The following is a 7,704-nucleotide window of genomic DNA, read 5'->3' as shown; positions in this document are numbered from 1 at the left end:
TCTAATCTTTAGCATAATTAAATCCTAGTAAAATTTCAGCATTTTAAATATATTTATATTTATCAAAATATTGAAAATTTATATAATTTAATTTTAAAATATCAAAAATAAAATAGTTGTTATTCTTCTTATTAATTTTGTTATATTAGAGTGTAACTTTGGAAAGAAGTTTGAGGAGCAATTTATTTTTTTATCAATTTAGTTCTTTAACTGTATTGACTTTCAAAATGTAAGGAGTTTCTAGTGCAATAAATAAAACAAAGGGGGTATAAAACGATCTAAGTGGTTCAAACTTGATTCAGATGTAGCTCATTTCTTAACTTGTTCAAGCCTGTTTAAAAAATATAATGATTCAAGCTTAATTTTATTGTTAAACTCGTTAAGAATTCAGGCCGAGTTTGAGAAGACAAAAGTTCGATTCGGTATGTTCATGAGCTTTTCGACTCCTTATAAATAATTTAAATTATATAGAATAATAAAATAGAATATACATATTCTTTAAATTAATTCTATTTATATGATAATCAAGATAAAGTTAAATAAATCTTTTATAAATCAAAATGAAAGTTTTATACTTAACTATGAAATATCATTTATATATTTACATTCACATAATTTTTAATTCTTCTTTTATGAGCTAAAATTTGAAAAAAAATAAATGGTATGTAATAATTTTCTTTTACAAGCTAATTCTTTTATTTTATTTTTAGTATAATAAAATATTTTTATTTAGTTCTTTAAATTGGTACTTTTAGCATTTTGAGCTTATTATTCTTTGTGATCTTTTTCTATTAGTTTCATTTTTAATAATTTCTTTTGGTTTTATTATTCTTATTTATATATTAAAAACAACTAAAATATTAAAAAAATATTAATATTTTGAACAGTTCAATCTTGACTCGAGTTTATTCAAAAATATCTTGAACTCGAACCGACTAATATGATTTCATGGAACCGAGCTTGAACAGTCATGTGCTCATATTGGCTCAGTTCGTTTTCACTCCTACAGAGTGATTATGGAATAATATAAAATTAAATATAATTAATAAGTATTTAATAAAAATTTTAACACATAAATCTTTCAATATATAATAAAAAAACAATTTTAAATATTACAGAATAAGTAGTATATTAAATATAATTTTTAAATTACATATCCTAACTGTCCCTTATCAAAATTCAAGTTGGCTTTATTTAGTCAACTTTCATAATTGCTAAAATTTAATATTTATTTTCTTAAGCTGAAAAGAAAAAGACATTTTGATTCAATGGCAGGCAACTAATTTCTGCCAGCTCTATGGCAGGCAAATCCTACTTTGTTTAACACCAGATGCACAAAAGACAAAGTTAGAACTTAGAAGAGAGTAAAAGACAAAGCTAGGGGGATGATGGGTAGGGCCCCATAAAGAAACTCAGTTCTGGTGCTATGCTTTGACAATTGTCATAATGAGGGGTGACTACAGAAGAATTCTAAAAATTAAAATTTTTCAGAATCTTATTAAATTTTGACAATTTTAAAATTAGATTTTTAGATCTGTACTCTATTATAAAACTTTTTTGAAACTGTATTAATTTTTCAGAACAGTTTGGTACTGAAGTTTAGATCTAATAGAAAAATTCAGTTCGATCCGATATAGTACCGGAAAATAGAAATTCTAAAATTTTCTACTTTTAAATAATTAAAAATATTTTTATATTTTAAATAATTAAACTAAAATTAATTTAAAATCATATAATAAAAGAATAAAAATATTATAGTTACAACATCTATATAATAGAGAAAGTTTTTATACTTAATTTTTAAGTTTGAGCTTAAAAGTAGAATTTATCAATTATTAAAATAATTATTATATGAATATAAATAAAATCTTAAATTGATTTTAGTTTCAGTTTGAAATAATACGAAATGGTTCGGAACACTAATAAAATTTAGAATCCTATCAAAAAAAATCTCAGTATAATTCAATTTGAAAAAAGTCAAATAGTTAATAGATATTTTTTTATTGGATCTTTTAGTATGATCCAAAATCTCTAAATCCCGTGAGTAATCATAATCCATAAAGCTTTTGAATTTCTGGTGTCTTTATATGCATGCTTTTGTAAAGAAAAGAAAAGTTTACATGAAGAAAAAACTGTGGCACAGTTGTGAAAATAACATTTATTTTAAATTTATATATTTAAAATATTGAATGGTGATGAATACTGATTTTTGATAAATTTATATATTTAAGATATTGAACGGTGATGTCTATAATTTTTTATTATGTCCGATACATATTTATATATATAAGATATTTTATTATATTTTTTAAATTTGATACTAATACTATTAAGACATATGATAAAAACACATTTTATAATGAATTTATAAATTTTAAAATTAGTTCAAGTAATATTAACTACAAAATTACATAAATAAATTTAAAATTATTATTATCAACTTGCTTCCATTTAAACAAAAGAATTTATATAAAATAAATGACGGCATTATTAAGTTATAAAAGTAAAACAGTAAAAAGAAAAATCACAATACTAGAAACTGTATGCAGGTTCCAATATCGTTACACCAAACTCTTTAAATTATTGAATGCTTTATCTTGAATTTCTCTTCACCAGTGTTGGGAGTATCTGATTAAATAATTACAGAAGTAATAACTAAGCTGGATTAATTACATATTTATTTATTAAACTGCTATTATCTTTACAAATATTTTAAAAAATAGATGTTAAATGTGTTTAATATAAGATTCTGTCTTGAGAAAAAATTGAATCGAAACGTGTTGGGTTTGGACTTCATATTTGGAAGAGCCCAAACATATCTTAAGTGGTTTATTATTAGGTCCAGTTGGCCCTAGTATATAAACAAAACTCTAAGTGACTTTAGGCATAAGATTGTGTTGAGAAATACAAGAGAGAAAAAAGAGAAAGTTATCTAAATATCATATTTCTTTCAAGCTTGAGCTGTTGCTCTCCATTGGGTTTTTCTTACTATTCAACCGTTGAATTGTCCTCAAATTTGGATATTTCCCATCAAAACATTATTTATTTATAAATTAAAATAATTATATAACAATAATTAGCTATTCATTGCTCATCAACTGAGATGATAAATGTAGGCAAATTATAATATAGACCTGCACGCATTGTTTAATTTTAAAAAAAAATACTTTAAAATATTCCACTTGTATTGAATACATATTTTAACATGTTCCATATTTTTAGCATTTCCATAGCATATTAGTTTTTAAAATCCAAAAATATTTTAAATTTTCAATTCTTTTGTTTCATTTTTTTTTTGCACTTTTTTCAGCTTTTGATATCTTTAATTATTTTTTTTAATTTCTTATTTTAATTCAATTCAATTTAATTTATTCTGATTTCACTATCATTTTTTAATTTTTATTATTAGTTAGCATATTTTATTATAATTTTATGCTCATCAGTTGTAGTTGTAATATTCATTACGTGTGTGTTTGATTCTATGTAACTAATGTTCGTCACTTTTAATTTTTAGTAGTTAATACTCAAAATTATTCTTCTTTTCATCATTTATTGGATTCATGTGAAATCAATTGATAAAACTTATATTCTATATAATGAGTATGCAATCAAAATATATTTTGGTGTAAGAATAAATAAGAAAAAATATAGAGCATATAAAAAAATCACTGACAATGAAAATATACTTTTTGTTCAAAATCTGGATAGAAAGAAAATATAGGGGAAGAAAAATAAGTGTTACCCAAAACTTGACATTCGAATTTATTGTCAAGCTTTCACAAAGTTCTATATGGATGAAGACAAAATATGGATGAAGACAAAGTTTGAACTGTGCAATATAGAACAAAGAATAATTAATAGGATCAGATTCATATGTGGAATTCATATGAATGCTTATTGATAGGTCCAAATTATGTTTATATATTTAGGATGTTTTAGTGCTTTAATAGTATGTTTTCTATACATAATATGGTGAAAATATGTGTTTTTACCTCACTTAAGCTTAATTATCTATTTTCAAATAATATTAGCCATGAGAGGAAAAAATGTAGCTAAATACTCAAAAAGAGCTTAATTGAATATGTTCGTGTTAAGACCCAAGATTAAGATGCATGGACTACGATTTGTAAGGCCCAGCTAAAAATTACAACGATAGAGGATATTTTAGTCATTTTATATAATTATTACGATTTATATTAAAAATTATTTATGGGATAGTATTTGGTGAAGATAATGATACTTATAGTCTTATCTATTAGATAGATTTATATTGGTATACTTATCTCCAGGGAGACTTACTTAAAGGATGACTATTCTCTATATATATCTCTACAAACCTACTTCTAGAGGAGGATGAGAGTTTTCTCCTATAGGCTCTCTATATCTGTCCATCATTATTTTCTCTACAGTTTTTCTATAAACACTTTAGTTTAGTTCTCATTACTCTTTTTAAGATTTAAGGAGCTTTTCAAGAAGTGGAAAGTGAGGACCAATCATCTTCCTATTTAAAAAAATTCTAGATCTAGAGAGAGCTTTTACTTTATTGTTTTATGTCTTTCTATTTAATACCATGATCATTGGGTTAAATATATTAGGCTAGTTTTCATAAGTGGTTAGTTTAACCTTTTTACTTTTGTATGAACATTGTTATTTATTTATTTATTTGATGAATGATTTCCTTACCTTTATATCTTTATTAGTTTCAGTTATTATTGTTAGTTAACCATCATATTTAGGTTGAATGTATTAAAGACACCAACTTTGCTTCAATCTATGTAGGTATAAGAAACTTTAGTTGCATCATTAGTTTGAATGACTAAAGGAAAAGGCACATCACGGTCTCATTCATTAGATCTAGGCTTAAAGTAAAACAAAGAGATTACTAAGTAAATGGCTAGGCTACATATTGTTTTTTAGCATATAATTTAAATTATAAGCATTTGCATTGCATATTTATTTATTGTTTGGCTACTTTACTTTATGAATATTAAAAATACTGATTTAGAGTGTTTAGATTTACTTTTATTGTTTTGTATTGATAATTAGTCTTTATAGTAAGTGGCCTCATATTTCCTTGAGAGATCGACCTCGTGGTGAATTTACCCTTACTATAGGAACAGTTCGTGCATTTGTGAGTACTAACTTAGACATACCAAGTTTTTGACGTCATTGCCGAGGAACGGTGTTCAAATTTTATTATATTGATTGATTATCAAAATTGAATTGTGTTTGTTTATTTGTTTGTTTTGTGTTTTTAAAATTTATTTAAATTTTTGTTTAAATTTGAAATTTTCTTTTGTTTTGCATGCAAAGCTGGAAAAACTAGAAGATGAATCAAAGAAGAAATCGAGATCATAGCAAACCCACCAACATAAGTAGAAGTTGAAAGGCGAATGGCTATGAAAGATTATACACGGCCTACAATTAGTAATAGTACTTCATATATAGTTCTAGGTGATGTATCTAGGAATTATGAACTTAAGAACATCTATTTTAATATGCTTCCTTCATTTTATGGTATACCTAATTAGGATGCATTAACATTAATTAGAGAATTTTATGTTATAGTTCATACTTTCCCATTATTTGGACTTAAGGAGAATTAATTGAGAATGAAGTGTTTCCCTTATTCATTGAAAAAAAGAGCAAGGGTTTGGTTCATGACCTTGCCTCCTAATTCTTTGAGAACTTGGAATGAAATTTATTAAAAGTTTATGAGTAGGTTTTACTCACATCAAAAGACCAAAGAATTAAGAGCTGAAATTTTTAATTTTGATCAAAAGGATACTAAGTCCTTTCATGAAGTATGAGATCGTTTCAAATCATTTTTATTGCAATACCCACACCATAGATACCCACTTCCAATAACCAAGTAATGATTTTGTGATGAGTTAACACAATAATCTAAATGTATGGTTAATAATGCAGCTGGGGGTCCTATGTTAGAAAGGACAACTGATGAGGTTTATGATATCTTTGAGATGTTAGGAGTCAATTCTCAACAAAAGAGTGTGAGGACAAAAAGAATAGAAGTAAATGAAGTAGTAGCTAGTAGTGAGATGACCATGCAATTGGCTGAATTGACTAAGCAAGTTAAGATGCTTGCTTTAATAAAAAAAACACACTAAGCAATAAGGTATGTGGTATTTGTGGCATTTATGGTCATGGTGCTAATGTTTGTTCATTTTTAATAATTATAGAGGAAATATGTATAACAAAGTAAATTTGATAGATTCTTACCAACCTATGCATCCTATGAATGATCCTTATTCCAACACATATAACTCAGGTTGAAGAAACCATCCAAATTTTTCTTAAAAATACAATGATCAAAACCCACCAAAATTATTGAGAAACCCAAATCAACCTCATTATCAAGACCAATATTCTCAATTTCAAAAGAACTCCAATCATTTCTTTGAAGATCAAGAATAACTTTTCAATCTAATGAGCAAAGAAATCCAAGTTTGGAAGAAACACTTCAATCATTTATGATGGCTTCTCATGATAGGATGGAGAGGAATGAGAATAAGACAGATTCCATTGAGACTTCAATGAACTGTGTAGAACCTCAAATGGGATAAATCTTAGGCTTGGGAAGAAAGGAAAGAAAAGAAAAAAAAAGTAGAGCCTAATCTTAGGCTTGAGAAGAAATAAAAGGAAGCATTTCTAAACCCGAATTCCATAAGGCGGCTCAGCCTTATAGACCACCTATTCCTTTTCCCAACCAATTGAAAAAAATAGTTTTTTGAAAATATTGAGATGCTTTCTAAAGTTAACATTAATTTACCTTTATTAGATGTTATCAGGAATAAGCCAGCTTATGCAAAGTTATTTAAAGAGTTGAACATCAATAAAAGGCGATATGCGAACAATAAAAAGTACAAGTAGCAAGTGCAATATTTCAACATCAATTGCCTCTTAAGATGAAGGATCCTGATAGCTTCACCATTGATATTACAATAGTTGACAAAAAGGTTACAAAACGCATGTTAGATTTGGGAGCAAGCATCAACTTAATGCCTTATTCGATGTATGAACAACTTGGCATTGGAGAGATGAAGTCTACCACTATGTCTCTTCAATTGGTTGATAGATCAATCAAATATCCTAAAAGTATAGTGGAAGACTTGCTAGTACAAGTAGGTAAGTTAATAATTTCTGTTGATTTTGTAGTGCTTGACACCAACAAAGGATAAGGAGCAAACTATACTCCTTGGTAAACCTTTCATGATAACTACTAGAACTATGATTAATGTGCATAATGGAAAACTTACCATTAAAAGTTTTAGGAGAAACTATGGAATTTAAAGTATTTGATTCTCTAACTTTATCTCCTAAATCTACTATTGATAAGTGTTCATAGAATTATTTAGATTCTCTTGTTTAGGAACAATTATATGATGATATTCTATTCTTAATTGATAAAAGCTTTCGTGACATTTTAGATATTCGCATTAAAAGTATAAAGTCATACTTGAAAGAAATGGCTTATGACCAAGAGGCGGAGTGTGTAGATGAACGCCCACCATAAGCATAATCAGGAATGTCTAGCTATAGACAATAAACTTAGTAATTGTATTTTATTTTTATACTTTTAAGTTATTTTTATTTTTATTCTCTTTTATTTTTAATTTAGTGTTTTATGTTTATTTTGTAGGCCTATAAATGAAATATTAGCATTCCTATCTTCTTTGATTTTCA

The 7,704-nt window shown here is 26.2% G+C and overlaps 1 non-coding gene across 1 annotated transcript; it reads right to left on the bottom strand.

Moving 5' to 3' along the window:
- Window positions 1–5,747: 5,747 nt before the first annotated feature.
- LOC112534731 lies at window positions 5,748–5,855 on the bottom strand. The gene has a single exon (XR_003078996.1). It is a non-coding gene; the product is annotated as a small nucleolar RNA R71 (small nucleolar RNA).
- Between the last annotated feature and the right edge of the window lie 1,849 nt (window positions 5,856–7,704).

The sequence above is a fragment of the Ricinus communis genome, chromosome 3 (genome assembly GCF_019578655.1).
Source record: "Ricinus communis isolate WT05 ecotype wild-type chromosome 3, ASM1957865v1, whole genome shotgun sequence".
NCBI classification, from domain to species: domain Eukaryota; kingdom Viridiplantae; phylum Streptophyta; class Magnoliopsida; order Malpighiales; family Euphorbiaceae; genus Ricinus; species Ricinus communis.
The sequence above is the reverse complement of the archived record's forward strand: the minus strand, read 5'-3'. Positions and strand labels throughout refer to the sequence as shown.